The sequence below is a fragment of the Schistocerca americana genome, chromosome 8 (genome assembly GCF_021461395.2).
Source record: "Schistocerca americana isolate TAMUIC-IGC-003095 chromosome 8, iqSchAmer2.1, whole genome shotgun sequence".
Lineage (NCBI taxonomy): Eukaryota > Metazoa > Arthropoda > Insecta > Orthoptera > Acrididae > Schistocerca > Schistocerca americana.
The window spans coordinates 313,650,178-313,670,071 of NC_060126.1; positions in this window are offsets into that span (position 1 = coordinate 313,650,178).

The window sequence follows — 19,894 nt, forward strand, 5'->3', positions numbered from 1 at the left end:
GCATATACCAATAGCGACAAACAAAAGGCAATTCCTGCGGGCTTGGTACGTAATAAAACACAAACATGAATTCCGCGAGGCACATGTTCAAGCCTATATTCAAGAAATGGTATCTTACAACTGACGAGCAGTACTACGCAGTCCAGTCACATTAACGTGACCATCTGTCAAAATCCTGAATAACCACCTTTTGCAGCGCAGACCCCTGCGATGCCTGCATGAAGTGAGCCAGTGAGGCTCTGAAAGGTACAGACAAGTCCATACCGACGACAGTGCCAGGGACAGCTGCAGTACGTTTCTCGGTTGAGGATCCATGGCGCGAACAGCCCGATTGAGGTGGTCCAATAGGTTCTCGATTGGGTTTAAATCCGATGAGTTTTATTGCCAGAGGAGCACGCTAAACTTATCCTGGTGCTCTTTGAATCACTCACGCGCATTGCGAGCTATATGACACGTTTCATTGTCTTTCTGGTAGGTCTCATCGTGCCGAGGAAAAAGTAACGGCATGTAGGGGGTGAAAGTGGTCCCCAAGGATAGAGGAATACTTGGCTTCACCCACAGTGTCTTCCAGAATGACGATATCACCCACATAATGCCACAAAAACATACCCAAGAGAACAACGCTCCTTTCTCCAACGATTGTCGCTTGTGTTTGTGCTTGCTTTCTATCCTATGAATTATAAATGGTGATCCACCTGAAAAGGCCACTTGTCGACATTCAGTGGATGTCCAGTTCTGTTATTGGCGAGAAAATTCTAGCCCTCGTCGCCGATGAACTGCAGCCATTATGAGTGCATGAACCAGGCACCTGCTGCGGAGGCTCATATGCAGCAACGTTCGATGAACGGTCGTTGAGGAAACACTGTTGGTTCATCCCGACGATCAGTTACTCAACTGTTCGTCCGCACACGTCTCCGCAGTCGTTGATCACTCCTGTCACCTATACCTTGTGGCACACAACTACTGCACTGTTTTTCCTTGTCCCACAGATGCACTTCATACCTTTCAGTGTTAGTTGTGTCACCAGCCGTCTGTGAATGGTTGTTGCACGTTGATGTCGAACATGAGAGGTGTTCACTTTAATGTGGTTGGACCCTGTACTCGTAAGATCTACGGTGCAGTAACTAAAGTAAAATCAGCAATAAACATTGATACTCAAGGTGAAGTTAATAAACATGCAGGAATGATTCGTATTCAGGGATATGACGGGAACGATCATTCAAAGCAAAGAAAAAAATCAAACAAGGTCTCTAAAACGCACGTCTTAAGAACCATGAGTACTTCGTCATCTGCAATACTGTGAACAGATCTCTTCCACACCACGCTCTTTGTTTCCCATATTTTAAAAGGTGGTAGTACGGACCGAAACAAGATAAAATACGAATACAAATGGGCTTTAAGGAGCATACCTTAAGATAAATGAGCAGGTGTTCTTCTCCGCTACTGTGAAATACATCTCCTCTAATGAACAAGTGCTCTTAGCTTTTAAGGTATGCATGTTTACTAGATTATTCATTCTTGATTAGGTCCATATCATCACCTCCCAAAATATGGAAAGCAAAGAGCTTGCAGTAGAATAAATTTGCTGTGCAGCTGAAAACTGCTCTTTTCTGTTAAGGTACGAACTTTAGGATTTATGTTTACTTGACTATTTTGCTTCGAATGATCGTTCCTCTCATATATATGCATATTGACTCCTCCTCCTCGCACCCTGTATATTTACAATCAAAATATTTTTTCATCTTTATTGTATTTCGATTCCCCTCCCCCAGAAGGGGGGGGGGCTGACAACAGTGTAATAAGCCGCTCTTCACCCAAGTTAAAAGAACATAATGAAGAAATATAACAATAAAAAGAGGGATAAAACGGTGACTATTTAAAACTGGTACATGGCGAAAAAGTTGTGAAGGAAACATAAAAAACAAAGAGGTCAGTGATGCTGATAAAAAACAATTAGGAAACAGACAGGCACAATTGGAAAACATGGCGACAGTCTGGTTTCTGTTCGCACCACTGTAAAAAGGGGACGCACAACACTGAACACTCATGGAAAACAATGCACTATAGAGGACAAAGGCATATAGGTGGCGAGGCGGGAGGACATGGACAGATGAGGGGGGAAAAGCAGGGAGCCGATGGAGGGAGAGGACACAGAAAAATGGAGGGAGCAGGGTGGATGCAAGAAAGGATTGTGGAAGACAGTGGAGGGGAAAGAAAAAGGATCCAGGGGGAGAGAATGGAGTCAAGGAGTGGGTAGGTGGAGAAAAAACAGGATGGAAGAGGGGGTGAGAGGGAGCCCAGGGAAAGGACAGAGGTAGGGAGGGGGAGGTGAGGATCATAGTTGATAGGAGGGATAAATGGAGGGAGAGAGGGCATCATCCGGGAGGGGGATCTGATGGAAGTTACCTCAGGAAAGGAGATGAGGAGTGTGAAACGTCCCCTCAGAAAATTTAGTAAATTACTGTGCTGGTAAATCCCTTACGTTATTTGATTTTCAATCAGCTGAGCAGAACTGAACGTACTGAGACATTTCGCTCTTTACCTATTCTGATCAACACTAAACTAACACACAACATTTTTAGCGCAACGCGATCTGGCTTTCAAAAATCCCTACAAAAGAATGGCCCTGACTATCATTAACCTATACCTTTCACAAATCACTTACCTCACCAAATCTTCGTTACTCGGACTACTGCAATACAGCGAGGGCCACTACTGCCAGCTAAATAAAAGATTCAAACTACTAAAGGCACTAACTACTGATAGGCATAGTTAGCAAATGAAAGATTTTGATAGAGAACAAACAATGTATTTGCCTTAATAGTGTTCAAAAGTCATAATATATATAGCAGTTCATGACATCCATTCTTACAAATGTACTGTATCTGATGGACACACGTCCAGATCATCCGCTCTCAAAAATCCGCCATCTCACTTCCCCATAGCCACCACTGCTGGCAGCTCGTCTCCAACTGCGCAACACTACGTGCTGTTAACAGCCAACTGCCCAACACTACAATAGCCACCAACAATGCAAACCAGCCACAGACTGCACACAGCACAGCCAGTGATTTTCATACAGAGCGCTACATAGCGTTACCAATAAAAAAACCTATACAGCTTACTTACATAGTCCCCATGCTTCCCACAAAAAATTTTACAAATTGTTTTGGGCAGTGGCCAATACAGAGTTGAAAAAATTTTTCATAATTACAATAATAAAGATATAAAATGCACACTCTTACTGATACAATGTTGGTCAACAGCTAAAATTTTCTCACAGTCCATATAGACAGTCCTGATCATTCACCATAGTAAAATTGCAGGTTTTTTTTTCTCAAAGTCTGAGCAGTAAAAGAAAATGCACACGGAAGTAGTGGATTTCCATGCAGTCTTGAAATAGTAGTGTTGTCCTTCCAATGGAAAGACAGTGCTGACTCTTGACATGCAGACAGGTAATGGGCCACAACAGAGCAAACCCACAGCAGAGTCAGTCGAAGTTTTGAAGAATACAGGTAGGTAGGTCATCACAGAGCAGACCCACTGTATTCCTGGTAGAGATTATGGTATTGATTGGCCACCAGAGGTGCAGACCCACTGCATTCCTTGTAGAAATAATGGTATTGGTGAGTCATCAAAGGTGTAGACCCACTGCAGTCCTTGTAGAGATGGCTAGCAGCCATCTGTTGCGACTGTGCAGGTGCACAATCACTATCGAAGAGTCTTGCGGAGAATATAGCAAGTCCATAAACCACCACTTGTGCACTCACAAAGTTTTTTTTTTAATTGTCCTTAGAACCAGCAATGCTGTTAACCAGTCCCTTGCTGAACTATTAACACACGTGCAAACACTATCAGTCCCTACTTCTCACATATTGCCCATATACTATGACCAACAGAAATGTGTGCAGTGAAATGTAACTTACAAGTTACTTAATTTGATGAACTTGTGTCAGTTACAATTTTATAACATAAGAATACAATAACAAAGGTATAAAATACATCATTAAAGAACATAACAATACAGATAAAATTTGTAGTAAAACAGACTTTACAAAAGAATAGAAATAAACATGTACATCAGTGTTACAAGAATTATGACATAAGTACATACATAAAAGATCAGAATAACTTTCGAAACATCAACTTCACATGTGAGCATTAAAACAAAACAGAATAAATAATGTCTAAACATCTTTACAAAGTAAATAACTTATTATAAATGCAAATTACATTTGAGGATAACAGTATTCCTCATCATAGTGAATGTAGCTGAGTATTAAAAAAATTCTACAACATAAGTCTTATCAGATAAACACATAAAGACAGGAAGAAAACAAATACAAAAGGGTACACAAACACATAGCGCAATAATACAGAAGGAAAGGACAGGGTTTGTGTTACTGCAGTATTTTGCAAACAAGACTTTCTTTACTTCTTGGAGATCTCCCTTCGTTCTTCATTATTTCAAAAAGTGCTATCTATACATGCTTTCTGCACATTTTTCGTAAAACTTCTGAATGCAATTCTTCAAATTCATCACAATTCATTCTCTTATGTACTCTACCCCCTCTTAAGCTAATTAAATCTACTGAACTCAGATGCATAAACTAAGGGACGAGGCAATGCAGCAACACATAACAAATTAACACAAACAGCAATGACAAAAAAATACAAATTGGCAAAGCTAGCAGCAATTAGCAAAGTAAATACAACATTAAAACTAATATGAGCCAATGTGCAGCAACAATAAAAATAAATCAATAGTAAAACTGGCTTAACAGAGTAATACAAAGTGAAATTTAGTAGTGCAATGCCTGGCAAACAGCAGCAGCAAATGCAATAATGAATATCTAAACATGATAAAGCTCAAGCAGAAAAAATAGTACACTAGAGACAACAATGCAGATAAGGGAAATGTATATTCACATCTTAATGTCTATGTAATTAAAGTGGTGCACCACAACTTATTCTACAAAAATATTACCAAGTACTTGAAAAGAAAATTATGTATGCAATTACTGTTATTAGTCCCTTCTTATTGTTCATTCCTTTCCAAGTGCTCCTTTTTCGAAGAATGTGGATCATAAAATTATTATTGAATAGATCTGTTGACAGAAAGTTTTCACCTTAGCAAATGCATTTAATTTTATTTTATAAAACCAATGCTGTAACACAGCCGGAAACCAGATTCCAAATGAAATAAGCAACTATCTAAAGTGAAACATAAAAATATCATTCAATAGTCATGTGGCATTTCATAAGTTAGCAGAAATTCTCTCAACTCTCGTAGAAAGCCACTTGCCATGTAGATGCAGATGTAAGAATATTTCCCATCAGTTCATAAGCATTTCAGTAAGTAGCACAAAGTACAATATGTTTCCAAGTAATGAGTGTGTCGTATTTGCGATGCTTTCTACAAGGGAATGTCAATAGCGAGGATTATGGCCTCTTTTTTTTCTCCACCTGTGCCTCTGAAAGGCACACACTAATGTCTTTTTTCCAGATGACTGTTGTGCACAGCTGGGTGCTAACAGTGCATTATGTCAATGTGACCTACCTTCCTTACCGAAATATTTACATCAGTTTCCGCTACAGTGATAGTTTGATAGAAATAAAATTTCACAGGTCGAAATATTTGCGTTACAAATCTGTAGAAACAAAATCCTATAAATATAACAGTGTCCAAAAAATTTTCGCCGGCATTGTGATACATTTACGCATTGACACACATTTCATAACTCTTAAAGTACGATTCTTGGTTTCCAACATCCTTTTTCACAAGTCAGAGTCCCTAAATACAACTCATTATTCCTTACCTTATTACACATATACATATTTGTCGACACTTCTTCAATATTTCATCATAATAAATACATAGCATAATCAAATCCCTCATGTAGCATCAGCTTATTGATCATAAACTTACCTCAACAGCATAATACACATTCTCATCATAATAATAACATCATAAAAACTCAGCGAAATCTCAAAAACGTCATAGCTTTCTGCAATAATTTCAAAACCTAAAGAAAATTCTCTGCTCATTTCAATAGTGTCGTCTACCTCAATTGTACTTTAAAAATCATGATCCCGTACCAAATACAACACTCAAAGCTCTCATAGTATCACAATGGTTCCAAAAAAAATATGAACAGTTCACAAAGTACAGACAAAATAAATTTCATAAGTGTGAAGTTATCCAGCTGTGTAATTGCGTAAACATGTATCACTGATGTAGAAAAAAATTTTTGTTTCTCTGTTAAATAATCAGATAGCTGTGTAATTCTGTGTTAGAGAAATATGGTACCGATGTGTAAAGTTGTATAAGCAAATACCATATTAGCTAGGGCTCCTTGTGCTTGCCAAACACATGGTACACAATGTAGGCGTTTACCCCCTGAGGATTAATGTAATTATACCCTCAGGTGTTACAAATTACAGCAATCGAATGAAATATATCACCAAAAACTTTCTTTGTATCTTTGTGATTCAAAAATCTTTAAAAATATATGTTTTAAGTACAAAATTAATCACTCAAATGCATGTCCTGTAGCGCTAAATGTGCGTCTTGCTGTAAGATAATTCTGTGGAAGTGTCGTAGTTATCGTCCTCTGTAAGCAAAGATCTTCTGAAGTCAATGTACTCACCTCATCATAAACGAAAGTGAAATGCTTTGCGTATAGATATCGTAGTTATTATGCTTCTTGCCGTGATGAAGAAAGTACTGTACTGTAATGTATTGTTGTGCTACGGAAAAGGCTGCCTCATTGTAGCTATACCACAAAAGTTACAACTAAAACATGTTTTACTTTCCAGAATAATACATAATAATTGTGCAGATATAAAAACAGATACACCGCAAAAGCAACAATGCAAATTGTGTCACACATTAGTAGCGTCGTGATATAATCGTGTAGCTGTCAAAGAAACCAAATGCTAAGTCATCTTTAATCTCACAGAAAGTACTTCAAATAAAGAATGTCTTTTCAACTAAACCAAAATGTTACATTAAAATCTCATTAGCAGTATATGTTCTAAGTATGTAAGCATTATAGTCGTTATGTAATTGTGCAATTAACAAACAAGAATGTACACACACAATAACACCGTGTCCCCTGTTCACTATAACAATGAATTCGTAATTTCTGTTTAAATAAGTTCTCTTGGTTCTTGACTGGATATTTAACTTCAAACATTGTTGCATGTTAACAGATTCTAAGTCTGACAAAGCATACTAGTAATGTAAAGTGAAAAATTTTATAGCAAAGACTAAGTTAAAACAGATTATCTCTCAATAAACGGTTTTACACGTGAAATGTGGTGCAATCCTTTACTCTTCCTGCTACGCAGAGTTTCAACGTCAACGCAATTATCATTTGGTATACGTCAGACTCTGTAAGGTCCATTGTAAATCAGAAAGGATTTGTGACTCAAGTGTTTATTCTTATGTGACAAAGAATGAACTTTAATGAGAACTTTCTGACCAATATATAATTTCTTTGCATTTGCTTTACCGCTTAGTTTTCTCCTTTTGTCTGCTGCAGAGTTTATATTTTTAATAGCCAAATCAATTATGTCTTTGTGTCGAAGTTTACATGTATTCGAAAAAGGTACAAGTTCTCTGATTCTGTTCGGAGGTTCTTCATTCTTCAGTACAAGAATAGGTGGTAAAGCAGTAGAGACATGAGGCATTTCATTCAGCACGTTTTGAAATAAGTGTCAATGTCTGTCCCAATACTGATGCTTTCTGTGACAATAAAGTCTGCAAATCTTATTGATTTCTTTCATAATCTGTTCAGACGGGTTACAATGTGGTGAGTACAATGAAATAAAAACATGTTTGATTTTATGGTTCCGAAGCATGCGTGACCAAACAGCAGACCTGAATTGTGGTCCGTTATCTGCAATGACTTTACTAACGTGTCCAACTTCACGTAAGAAATTTTTTACAAAGGCATTGGATACAGACCGTCCAGTGGCTTTACGTAACGGAGTGAAAGAAACAAATTTTGAAGTAAGTTTAACAGCGACTAGAACGTACGAAAATCAATTCGATTGTCTGACAAGGGGTCCCTAGAGATCAACAGCAGCAAATTCATTTAATTTAGAAAGAATGATAAGAAACAATGGAGCACGATGTGATATAGTAGATGGTTTCGCCTTTTGACAAAGTTTACAAATAGACAAGACTCTTCGAATTCTCTTTTCCATATTGTTAAAATAACAAGTCGTTCGAAGAATATGATAACATTTTCGTGGACCAAAATGTGCGTAGCTGAAATGAATGTACCAAATGAGCTTATTAACAAAATCGTCTGGATTGCAAAGTACCCATAGCTTGTCATCAACAGTGCAGCGTTTGAAGAGTATGTTGTTTCTAACCAGATAATAATGCCGAATCTGTGCGTGTGTGTCTTTTCATGCCATTTACTTTTGATGTCTTTCCAAATCGGATCTTTATCTTGTTCATGAGCAATGTCCTTTAAAGATGTGGAGATGAAGTTTTCACAGGCGACTTTCTGAATGTAAAGAATACTGAAATTTTTCTCGAGGTTGCCTTCTGTGTTACTTTTCTCAAGCCCAGCCGGTGCGCGTGTCAGTGCGTCCGCAACAATGTTCTCCTTGCCGGAATGTAGACTATTGTGAAGTGGAATTCTTGCAGAAAGAATGCCCAACGTTTTAACCTGTCATGATTTAATTTTGATGACATAAGAAATTGTAATGCACGATGACCACTGTATACTTTTACGTGCTTACCAGAGAGAAAGAAACGGAATTTGTTAAATGCACAAACAATAGCTAAAAATTCTAATTCAGTAACGGAATAATTTTTTTCAGGTTTTGTTAGCACTCGGCTAGCAAAATCAATGGTTCTCTGAACAGTAGTGTCATTTTCTATGGCTTCTTGAAATAAATGGGCACCAAGACCGACTTTAGAAGAATCCGTGCTAAGGCAGAAATCTCGTCACAGATCTGGATGAGCTAGTAAAGCGCGTTAAGTAGCGATTCTTTCCAAGTATTGAATTCCAACTGTATTTGTTCGTCCCAGTTCCAAATAGTATTTTTTCCAGTGAGAGAACAAAGTTTTGGTGTAACTAGAATTTGCATATTCAGAAAACGACGGTAAAAATTTACGAGACCTAGAAAACTGCGGATTTGTTTTTTTGTGGATGGAACTGGAATGGCTCTGATTGCTTCTAACTTTGCAGGATCCGGCTGAATGCCTTCAGAAGAAATAATATGCCCCAAAAACTTCACCTTTGTCCTACCGAATTCAGACTTTTCCAAGTTAACTGTAATTCCAGATTCTGCTGAAATATGTAACGCGCTGTTGAGGATGCGATTATGTTGTTCCCATGAGACTTCTGCTCTCAGAATATCGTCCACATATAAGGTGATGTGACGTTTTAAGAACTCAGGTAATATGGAATTTAGCCCGCGAATGAACGCTGCCGAAGAAATGTTCAAACCAAAGGAAGTTTCCGAAACTGATAACAAACGCCGAAACAAAGGAAAGCTGTGTATTTTCTACATTCTGGATGAAGTTCGATCTGATAAAAGCTGCATCTGATGTCAATAGAAGACAACACTTTTACACCATCAAAATTTTGAAGAACAGGTTCAATAATGCCCTCGTCAAGCATAGATTGTATTTCTGTTCTAACACGGTCCCTGTAATGTGCCGGAATTATGTATCGTCTAACACAAAATTTAGTATGCTCACGAACACGAAATTGGTATTGAAATCCCTTGATTGTTCCTGTTTTGTGAGTAAAAACTGTGGAATGTGCTTGTAAAATCTCAAAAAGGTCCTGCCTATCAGTGTCATTACAATTCTCAATTGTTTGAATTTTATTCTGAATTAACTCATTAGTATCAAATACGCCGTCGATATCATCCCTGTCAGTACTTGCAGAGTGATTGCTAGTGTCAAGTTCCGTCGAAAATTCCGAACTGTTGTCTAACTTTTGAAGATTTTGTTCCATTCTGTCTCACTTTCGAAGATTTTGTTCCATTGTGTCTAACTTTTGAAGCTTTTGCTGTGTTTGTCCCATTTGTTGTATTAATTGTAATAACAATGCACTGGTGTCTGAAACATGTTCCTCAGTGCTTTTCGGCAGTGAATTTGCACAAGCAACATTCACATTTTGACAAGCAGAAAATGTGTCTTGATTTATTCGAGAAAACGGTGAGGACACAAAACCTGAATCTACAGTATTTTCGAGATTGTGTCCTGTCATTTCGGATTCCTGAGGCGAGCTGTTGCCGACCGATCGATCGATAATGCTTCCCTGTCCACTAATTGTTTCACTGTCTACGCCATTATTTGCCGCCCGTTCCATTTCCCTATGCACAATTACCAAGTTACCACTTTGAATGTCTGTTAATTCATTACACAGTGGTGCTGATAAGCTACGCTCATCGTCACTATTATTACTCAGTTTACTTTGGAGCCTAGTGTTACGTTTTTCACACGCCATTATTGTCACAATATTTCACACGATAACACAGAAAAGCACAATTTGAAGAGCAAAAATAAGAGAACACATTAACATAGCACTGAAAATAATATCTCGTTAATTGCTAGTGCAGCTGCGAAATACTTGGTGCAAATCTACCTGCATGCCACAACTGTTTTACTGTACAACAATGAAAGACTGCAACTACAAAGGAGATTCTCTCTACAATTACGCGCTAGCAATAAACAATAGCTACACTAATTACACAAACTACAAGAAAAAATCAGAAGATTCCAGTGAGGTATCCTCGGCTAAGGGCTCGACATATGAAACGTCCCCTTACAAAAATTTTACATGATTGTGCTTAAACTGACACACAATATTTTTTAGCGCAACGAAATCTGACTGTCAATAATCCCTACTAGAGAATGGCCCTGTCTAAATTAACCTATACGTTTCACAAATCACTTACCTCACAAAATCTTCGTTACTCAAACTACTGCAATACAACGAGCGCCACTACTGCCAGCTAAATAAAAGATTCAAACTACTGAAGGCACTAACTACTGATAGGCATAGTTAGCAAATGAAAGATTTTGATAGAGAACAATCAATGTATTTACCTTAATAGTGTTCAAAAGTCATAATATATATATCACTTCATGGCATCCAGTCTTACAGATTTACTGTCTCTGTCCAAAACTCCGCCATCTCACTCCCCACATCCACAACTGCTGGCGGCTCACCTCCAGCGCTACGCGCTGTTCACAGACAACTGCCCAACACTACAATAGCCAACAACAATGCAAACCAGCCACAGACTGCACACAGCACAGCCAGTGATTTTCATACAGAGCGCTACGTGGCGTTACCAATAAAAAAACCTAAACAGCCTACTTACAAGTTGTTCAATACGACATGCCAACACACACCTGAAATATTTTTATACAGGAAAAATACACCTGAGAAAGACTCTGTCAAAATTTTAGCTGCCGAGGCACTCTGCAAGTATTTGAAAAAATCTTGAAGATTGAAAAATTCGTAGCTCGCCAGGCCACTAGAACCATGCAAACCCTACTGGAGCAGTAGCGAACTGCGCATGTGCAACATGGAAGGCGCCATATCCTCGGTTGACAGCGCTTTGGTAAACAGACCACACAACTCGGTGCAATCGTAATTTGTAAAGCGAATTTCAGTTTTTGTTGACAGTTTCTCTGAACCAATTGTGAACGGTTACAGTTCACTCAGATTTGCACCTCACATAGTACCCATAATAATTACCAACTGATTTTGCAGTAGCATTGATGTTAGCACTGGTAGAAAAGCTGAATTAATATTGACTGAGTTAAACGCTTAATATTGACCAGGGTGCAAACCCCTTTTGCATCGTAAAATGTGACTGTAAAAAGCAGAAATGGCGGGAAGACTTAGACATAAGTAAACCATGTGTTGTTGTTGTGGTCTTCAGTATTGAGACTGGTTTGATGCAGCTGTCCATGCTACTCTATCCTGTGCAAGTTTCTTCATCTCCCAGTACTTACTGCAACCTACATCCTTCTGAATCTGCTTAGTGTATTCATCTCTTGGTCTCCCTCTACAATTTTTACCCTGCACGCTGCCCTCCAATACCACATTGGTGATCCCTTGATGCCTCAGAACATGTCCTACCAACCGATCCCTTCTTCTAGTCAAGTTGTGCCAGAAACTCCTCTTCTCCCCAATTCCATTCAATAAATATTCGCTACATTAGTTATCTGATCTACCCATCTAATCTTCAGCATTCTTCTGTAGCACCATATTTCGAAAGCTTCTATTCTCGTCTTGTCCAAACTATTTATCGTCCATGTTTCACTCCCATACATCTACTACAAGTTGACACTTAAATCTATAATTGATGTTCACAAGTTTCTCTTCTTCAGAAACGCTTTCCTTGCCATTGCCAGTCTACATATTATATCCTCTCTACTTCGACCACCATCAGTTATTTTGCTCCCCAAATAGCAAAACTCCTTTACTACTTTAAGTGTCTCATTTCCTAATCCGATTCCCATAGCATCACCCGACTTAATTCGACTGCATTCCATTATCCACGTGTTTCTTTTGTTGATGTTCATCTTATACCCTCCTTTCAAGACACTGTCCATTCCGTTCAACTGCTCTTTCAAGTCCTTTGCTGTCTCTGACAGAATTACAATGTCATCGGCGAACCTCAAAGTTTTTATTTCTTCTCCATGGATTTTAATACCTACTCCGAATTTTTCTTTTGTTTCCTTTACTGCTTGCTCAATATACAGATTGAATAACATCGGGGAGAGGCTACAATCCTGTCTCACTCCCTTCCCAACCACTGCTTCCCTTTCGTGCTCGTCGGCTCTTGTAACTACCATCTGGTTTATGTACAAACTGTAAATAGCCTTTCGCTCCCTGTATTTCACCCCTGCCAACTTCAGAATTTTAAAGAGAGTAATCCAGTCAAAAGTAAACCATACTAGTCATAATAAAAGTCGCGTGGCGACGAAGTCTCATTACCTCATTAATAAGCAACAAAAACCTATAAATTTGAATAAATAACAAGAACAACAGCTATATCGAGGAGTTTTCTTGGAATTGGAACTATGTAGAACTGCTCCTGAGAGGCAATGCACCGTAACAGATGCTGATCTACGAGACTGGACCCTTATAATCGCAACTGAAATGAACATTGCTAATTTCAAGTCTTTTTCTTCTTGTTTAATTAAGTTCAAGAAATCATAAAGTACAGGAAGTGGCAAAACAACGAAGTTTACTTAAAGTAAAACTGTAGAGGAGATGCCATCAATTCGTAGTTGAAGTGAAAAAGAAGCTTGCTATTATCCCTACATCTGCTGTGTCTGAAGCCTATCATTCAGGTTTCCTGAAAGAACTGCGAGCTTTCCGCACAGGTTACCATTTCGAGACGAAGAAGGAGAGTCTATTGTGCAACCGAACAATGCTGTGTTACATTCATATTCAACAATGACAGTCATCAGTATGTGTCGATCACTGCTCTGCAGCTTCACATCTGTCTTCAAATACCTCAAAGCATATTAGGACCAAATATACAAAAAGGCCAGTGTAGTGGCGAAAGCTTATCTCGACCCGTCAAAATCTGAAAAAAAATAGAAAAGAATAATTTTCAACATTTCGTTCAATGCAGTCTCTAACCAGTTACAGAAATAATTCATTGCTTTTGTTCGACTTTTCGGGTAAACATGACGAGCTCACTTTCTTTGAGGAGGAGGACGAAAAGGCTATTGATGTAACTCAGATTCCGAACGGAACAACCAATATGACTGTCAGTAGAGAATTTTGACTGTGAAAAATATCTTTAAGAAAACTGTTGGACAACATAATTTCCCGTAACTCCAATGTCATTTGAGGTATATCAGAACAGTATTCTTAGAGTTCAGTCACTTGAGCATTATCAGTTTGCTTCGGCACGTTTAACGTATTGCATCCCGGTATGCAACACAATAAGAAGCGCAAGGGCCAGGACCATTTCTTATCTCACCGCAGTTCTTTCAAAATAAAGTTAGTAATTATTGTGAAGTGCCTGAAAGCACTTAATTTTTATTTTTATTTATCTACGATAATGATCGAAGCAGACGAAATGAATTACAATTTGTGCTGCGGCCGGGACTCGAACCCGGGTCTTCTTGCCACAGCACAAATTTTAATTCTTTTCGTCAGCTTCGTACATTATCGTAGATAATAAAAAGAGACTTAAATGTCTCAGGGAAACATCTAATTATAATTTTTCTTTTCTCAGGTACTTATGGTGTTATGAAAATGTTTGTTTTCGTCTTTCAGATGACACTTCGCATCCTTGTGACTACACGAACTGATTGTTATTAAAATATACTTCATTCATAAATTATCATACGAACAGTACTACAAGAATTGTCATTAAATGATATATGTGTAAGAAATACACTGATCAGCTTGAACATTATGGCCACCTACCTAATAGCATGTATGTTCGCCTTTGGAACGGATAACAGCAGCGACAGGTAGTGGCATGGAAGCAGTGAGCCTTGGCAGGTCGCTGGAGGGAGCTGGCACCACATCTGCACCCACAATCCATCTAATTCCCTTAAATTCCGGGGAGGAGGGGGATGAGCTCTGACGCCACGTTAATTCACATCCCAGATGTGTTAAATCGGGTTCAGATCTGGCCAGCTGTGGGCCAGCACATCAATTGGCACTCGACACTGTGTCCCTTGAAACACTCCATCACACTCCTCGCCTTGTGACACGGCGCATTATCTTGTTGAAAAATGCCATGCCGTCTGGGAGCACGATCGACGTGAAGGGGTATACGTGGTATGCAACCACCTTATGATATTTCTTGGCCGGCATTGTGCCTTGCACGAGCTCCATTGGACCCATCGATGACCAAGTGAATGTTTCCCAGAGCATAATGGAGCCTTGTCTCCGCTCCACAGTACAGGTGTCAAGGAGCTGTTCCCGTGGAAGACCAAGGATTCACGGCCTCCCATCGGCTTGATGAAGGAGTTATCGGAATTCATCAGACCACGCAGCGCTCTACCACTGCACCAACGTCAATCGTGGATGGTCGCGTGCCCATTACAGTCGTAGTTGCCGATGTCGTGGTGTCAACATGGACACATCCAAAGGTCGTCTGCTGCGAAGGACCATCGTTAGCTAAGGTCGGTGCACTGTGTGTTCAGACACACTTGTACTCTGCCCAGCATTAAAGTCTGATGTTAGTTCCGCCACAGTTCGCCATCTGTCTTGTTTTACCAGTCTGTCAAGCCTACGATGTCCGACATCTGTAACGAGTGGTTGTTGTCCAGCCCCGCGACGTCTAGACGTGGTCTCAACTTGGTTTCGCCACGTATTGAAGACACTCATCACAGAACTCCTCTAACATCCAACAAATAGTGCAGTTTCCAAAATGCTCGTGCAGGGCCTCCGGGCCATCGCAATCTGCCCTTGGTCAAAGTCAGATAGGTCGCGCGCCTTTCCCATTACATACACGGACAGCACGCTCACTGATAATACAGACATCAAAAAAATTTTTGCATCATCCTGGTTCCAAGAACTCCTGAAGACATAGTTTACTGTGGATATTGCACCACACATACAGTCCCTTTGACAGTTCAGACACGTTACTAAACTCGCCCAAAGATATAAACAAACATGCCTGAGCAGCGCCTATTAGATGGGGAGGGGGGGGGGGGGGAGTCCAGATGATCAGTTCCAGTCGTTCCACCACGAAGGAGGTACACGGCTCGTGTTGTCTGTAGTTCAACCATGCCTACACGGCCAATACCGCGGTTCGATCGCGTCCGCGTTGTTACTTTGTGTCAGAAAGGGCTCTCAATAACGGAAGTGTCCTGGCGTCTCGGGGTGAACCAAAGCGATGTTGTTCAGACATGCAGGAGATACAGAGAGACAGGAACTGTCGATAACATGCTTCGCTCAGGCCGCCCAAAGGCTACCAGTGTTGTAGATGACCAACACCTACGGATTATGGCTCGGAGGCACACTGACAGGAACGCCACCAAGTAGAATAATGCTTTTCGTGCAGCCACAGTACGTCGTGTTACTACTCAAACGGTGCGCAACAGGCTGCATGATGCTGAACTTCACACCTTCCGTGCATGGCGACGTCCATCTTTTCAACCACGATACCATGCAGCGCTGTACGGATGGATCCAACAACATGCCGAAAAGACCGCTCAGGCTTGGCATCACGTTCTCTTCACCCATTGGTGTCTCATATGCCTTCAACTAAACAAGCGTCGGAGACGTGATTGGAGGCAACCCGATCAGGCTAACGCCTTAGACACACTGTCCAGCGAGTGCAACAAGGTGGAGGTTTCCTGCTGTTTTGGGCTGTCATTTTGTGGGACCGACGTACTCCGCTGGTGGATATGGAATACGCCGTAACGGCTGTACGATACGTGAATGCCATCCTCCGACCGATAGTGCAACCATATCGGTAGCATGGACGACAATACGCGCCCCCATCGTGCACATATTGTGAATGACTTCCTTCAGGATAACGACATCGCTCGAATAGAGCGGCCAGCATGTTCTCCAGACATGAACCCCATCGAACATGCCTGGGATAGATTGAAAAGGGCTGTTTATGGACGACGTGACCCACCAACCACTCGGAGGGATCTAAGTGTGACAATCTGGACCAACAGTGCCTTGATGAACTTGCGGATAGTATGCCATGACGAATATAGGCATGCATGAATGCAAGACGACGTGCTGGGTATTAGAGGTACCGGTGTGTACAGAAGTATGGAACACAGCCTCTGAAGGTCTGCTATATGGTGGTAAATCATGCAATGTGTGGTTTCCGTGAGCAATAAAAGGGGCAGAAGTGATGTTTATGTTGATCTCTATTCCAATTTTCTGTATAGGTTCCATAACTCTCGGAACCGAGGTGACACAAAACTTTTGTTTGATGTGTGTGCATGCACTGTGCATGTGTAGGACTAGGAGTCATTCCTAGTCAGGTGACGCTGCTTGCCTTCAGATAAATAGAAGTCGTAATTAATGGAGGTCATCTTGTCGTACCCCGACGAGGGAGTATCACGTGGGCGGGCGCAGGAGTCCAGTCTGGAAAGTATGTAAAAGCTAGAAGGTTTTTCAGAAACAAATAACTCGGTGCAATTCTCAAGAAACCTCAGGGGCACTAAACTCAGAATAATTTAGTTTCGATGGAAGTATATTCCTGGCACTACTAACTGGAGTTATTCTAACTCAGTGAACGCTATCACTGTCTTTGGCTTTTGCGTCACTACTAGTCAGCTGTCTTCAACCTCACGAACCCGTATGTGTTTTCTCAGTAATGATTCTCTGCCGACATTCTTCCTCTATAGTAAGTACGCAATCTGGCGACGACCGTCACAGGGGTAGAGCATGCCTTATCTATTGTCTTATCTTGGTTTCATGAAAATTAGTTCTTGCATCGCTGTTTATTCACTCTCACATGTATGTTAGCGCCACTTTATAATAACAAGCTTTTTATTTCACATAGTTTTCATTTTATAGTGTACTTTGGGACCAGCCAAGTTAACATGTATTGGCGCATATCTATCGCTTTAATGTTTTATATTTCCATCCCTGTAAATTAATATAATAACATTAACGTACCCTAACGAAGTTAAGACCTGTATAGCCTTTTATCATCAGATTACTAGCGACACGATGTCGTATATGTACTCAAGTTTTCTAGAAGGCCGTGGCGTGAAAACCTCCACGCAGAGCTGCCATTCTGCCACTATGGCACCTTGACAACAGCAGTTGCTCTAGTGGATGATGTGTCATCAATGGCGCTGGAGAATACTAAGTAATTTTCCTACAGCGTTTATTTAACAGTTGTCAGTTCAAACGTCTTTGATGATATCGACCTCAATCGATACCTTGATCGTAGTCAGCGTCCACAGGTATACTTCTTTGGTTTCTCAACTGCCACTTCGGCCTTTACGTTACCATGACAACAGCGTCCTTACATACGTACACACATACATACATACATTAAACCTTGTTCCACAGATCATGAATACGACATTTCGTAATGATGTGGAACTTGTCACTTTAACATAAGTTTTCTTTACACAACATAATTAATTTTTTTTTTTTCGGTAACACCTCTATGATATCATGGCGGCCATCTTAAACTCCACGTTGCCTAGGCAACGGCGTTGTTTTGAATTATTAGCTAGTAAATATACAACGGCGTGGGTACATTGTAATGGTTGTATCTTTTAATGTAATTTTACCTTTTGCTGTCTCTTTATGTAGCATCTGTATGTGCACATAATTACGACAGTCTAGTTTATTCGTTTATCGACAAAACAGTAATAAGAACGATGTGATTGCCTTTTACACCAGTGTCAATAGATTACACTGGTTCTTCTGTTGTTTTGTAAGTTCGTTTATTTTATTTTAACATAAATGACAACTTGCCTGATGCTTTATAATGTTGTAACTTCTTATGCACGTGGTCTACGTGAATTACTATGCAAATTTCATACAGTAACGACATATCAGTTGTGAAGCGTTTGACAATGGCTGGTGACGACGTAATCCATAGTCGTCTCTCGCGAATTGCCCACTATTTAACCCGTGGCTCCACAGCCATCAGTCACAGTGCAGGATGGTGGTGTCACCAGAAAACCGACGAACCGTCAGCACCAGCCATAGGGGTAAACACTATAACCTTACAAACAGTACTATTACATGTGAGTTAGAAGAAAATATCTAACTCATATGTAACAGTACTATTTGTAATTTTTACTACAGCTTTTCTGTAATTTATTTTAAGGTCATATGTGTTATTATTGCTTGTAACTTTGCCGTTTCTAATCTTGCAGGGCCAAAAATTCTGAAGATGGCCTCAACACAAGCCGAAACCGATAAATAAACAAATATTATTGCGATCTCGACTGTTGATTTTAACCAAAATATATAATCACGTCATAGTGCTCTATAGATAATGTTCTCTACATTTATGTCGCTGGTGTGCTTTGAATCACATCAAATGCAGCTACAATTCAGGTAACTAATTCCGTTTCCGTATTCACGGGGGTCTCATACACAAGAGACTATACCGGAATAGGAAATAATCAAGGGAATCAGGTCAGGTGACCTCGCAGGCTGTAGGTTAGGACCTCCCCTTCCATCTAGCGACCAGGAAATACAGTACTGAGATGGATGCGGACATCTACACTGAAGTGAGCGGTGCACCGTCATGTTGTACCGACGTCCTCTCAAGAACAGCCAAGGGCACGTTTTCCCACAACTCCAGTCGAGCTCTTTGCACGAATCTCAAATACAGATGGGCATACAGACGGCTAAGTAGAAGACATGGTCCAATGAGCTTGTCACCTTAAATGCAGGCCCAGATATTCACAGCCAAACGTACTTGGTGGTGTCACTCTACTAAAGCGTAAGGATTTTCATCATCCTACACATGACTATTGCTGCTGTTCAAAATACCATCACGGTCAAATGAGGCCTCGTCAGAAAACAGCACGATTTGGAGGAAATCTGGTCGATCAATCCATTGTTGGATCAACCCTGACACAATGCGACCCTCGGTGCGAAGTAGGCCAGAAGCGTTGCATGGACTTTTTGTGGGTGATACGGGTGTAATTGTTGTTCGTGGAGTATTTGCCACACGCTAGAATTTGCAGCGCCCATTTTACGTGCAATACGACGAGTGCTTGTAGTGGAGTCTTCTTCAAAATCGGTTGTGTGGGTGGTCCTCATGTTGCCAGGTCTCTCGTTTCTTCTTTCCAGTGAAACAGTCTCTCACATTCGTCGATCCAGAGAAATAAATACTCGTCGTGACGGATAATGCCTGTTAGGAAGTCGTTCCCTGTACAGCCTTTGAGCAGCTAGTGCATTTGCAACTCACTTCCCTG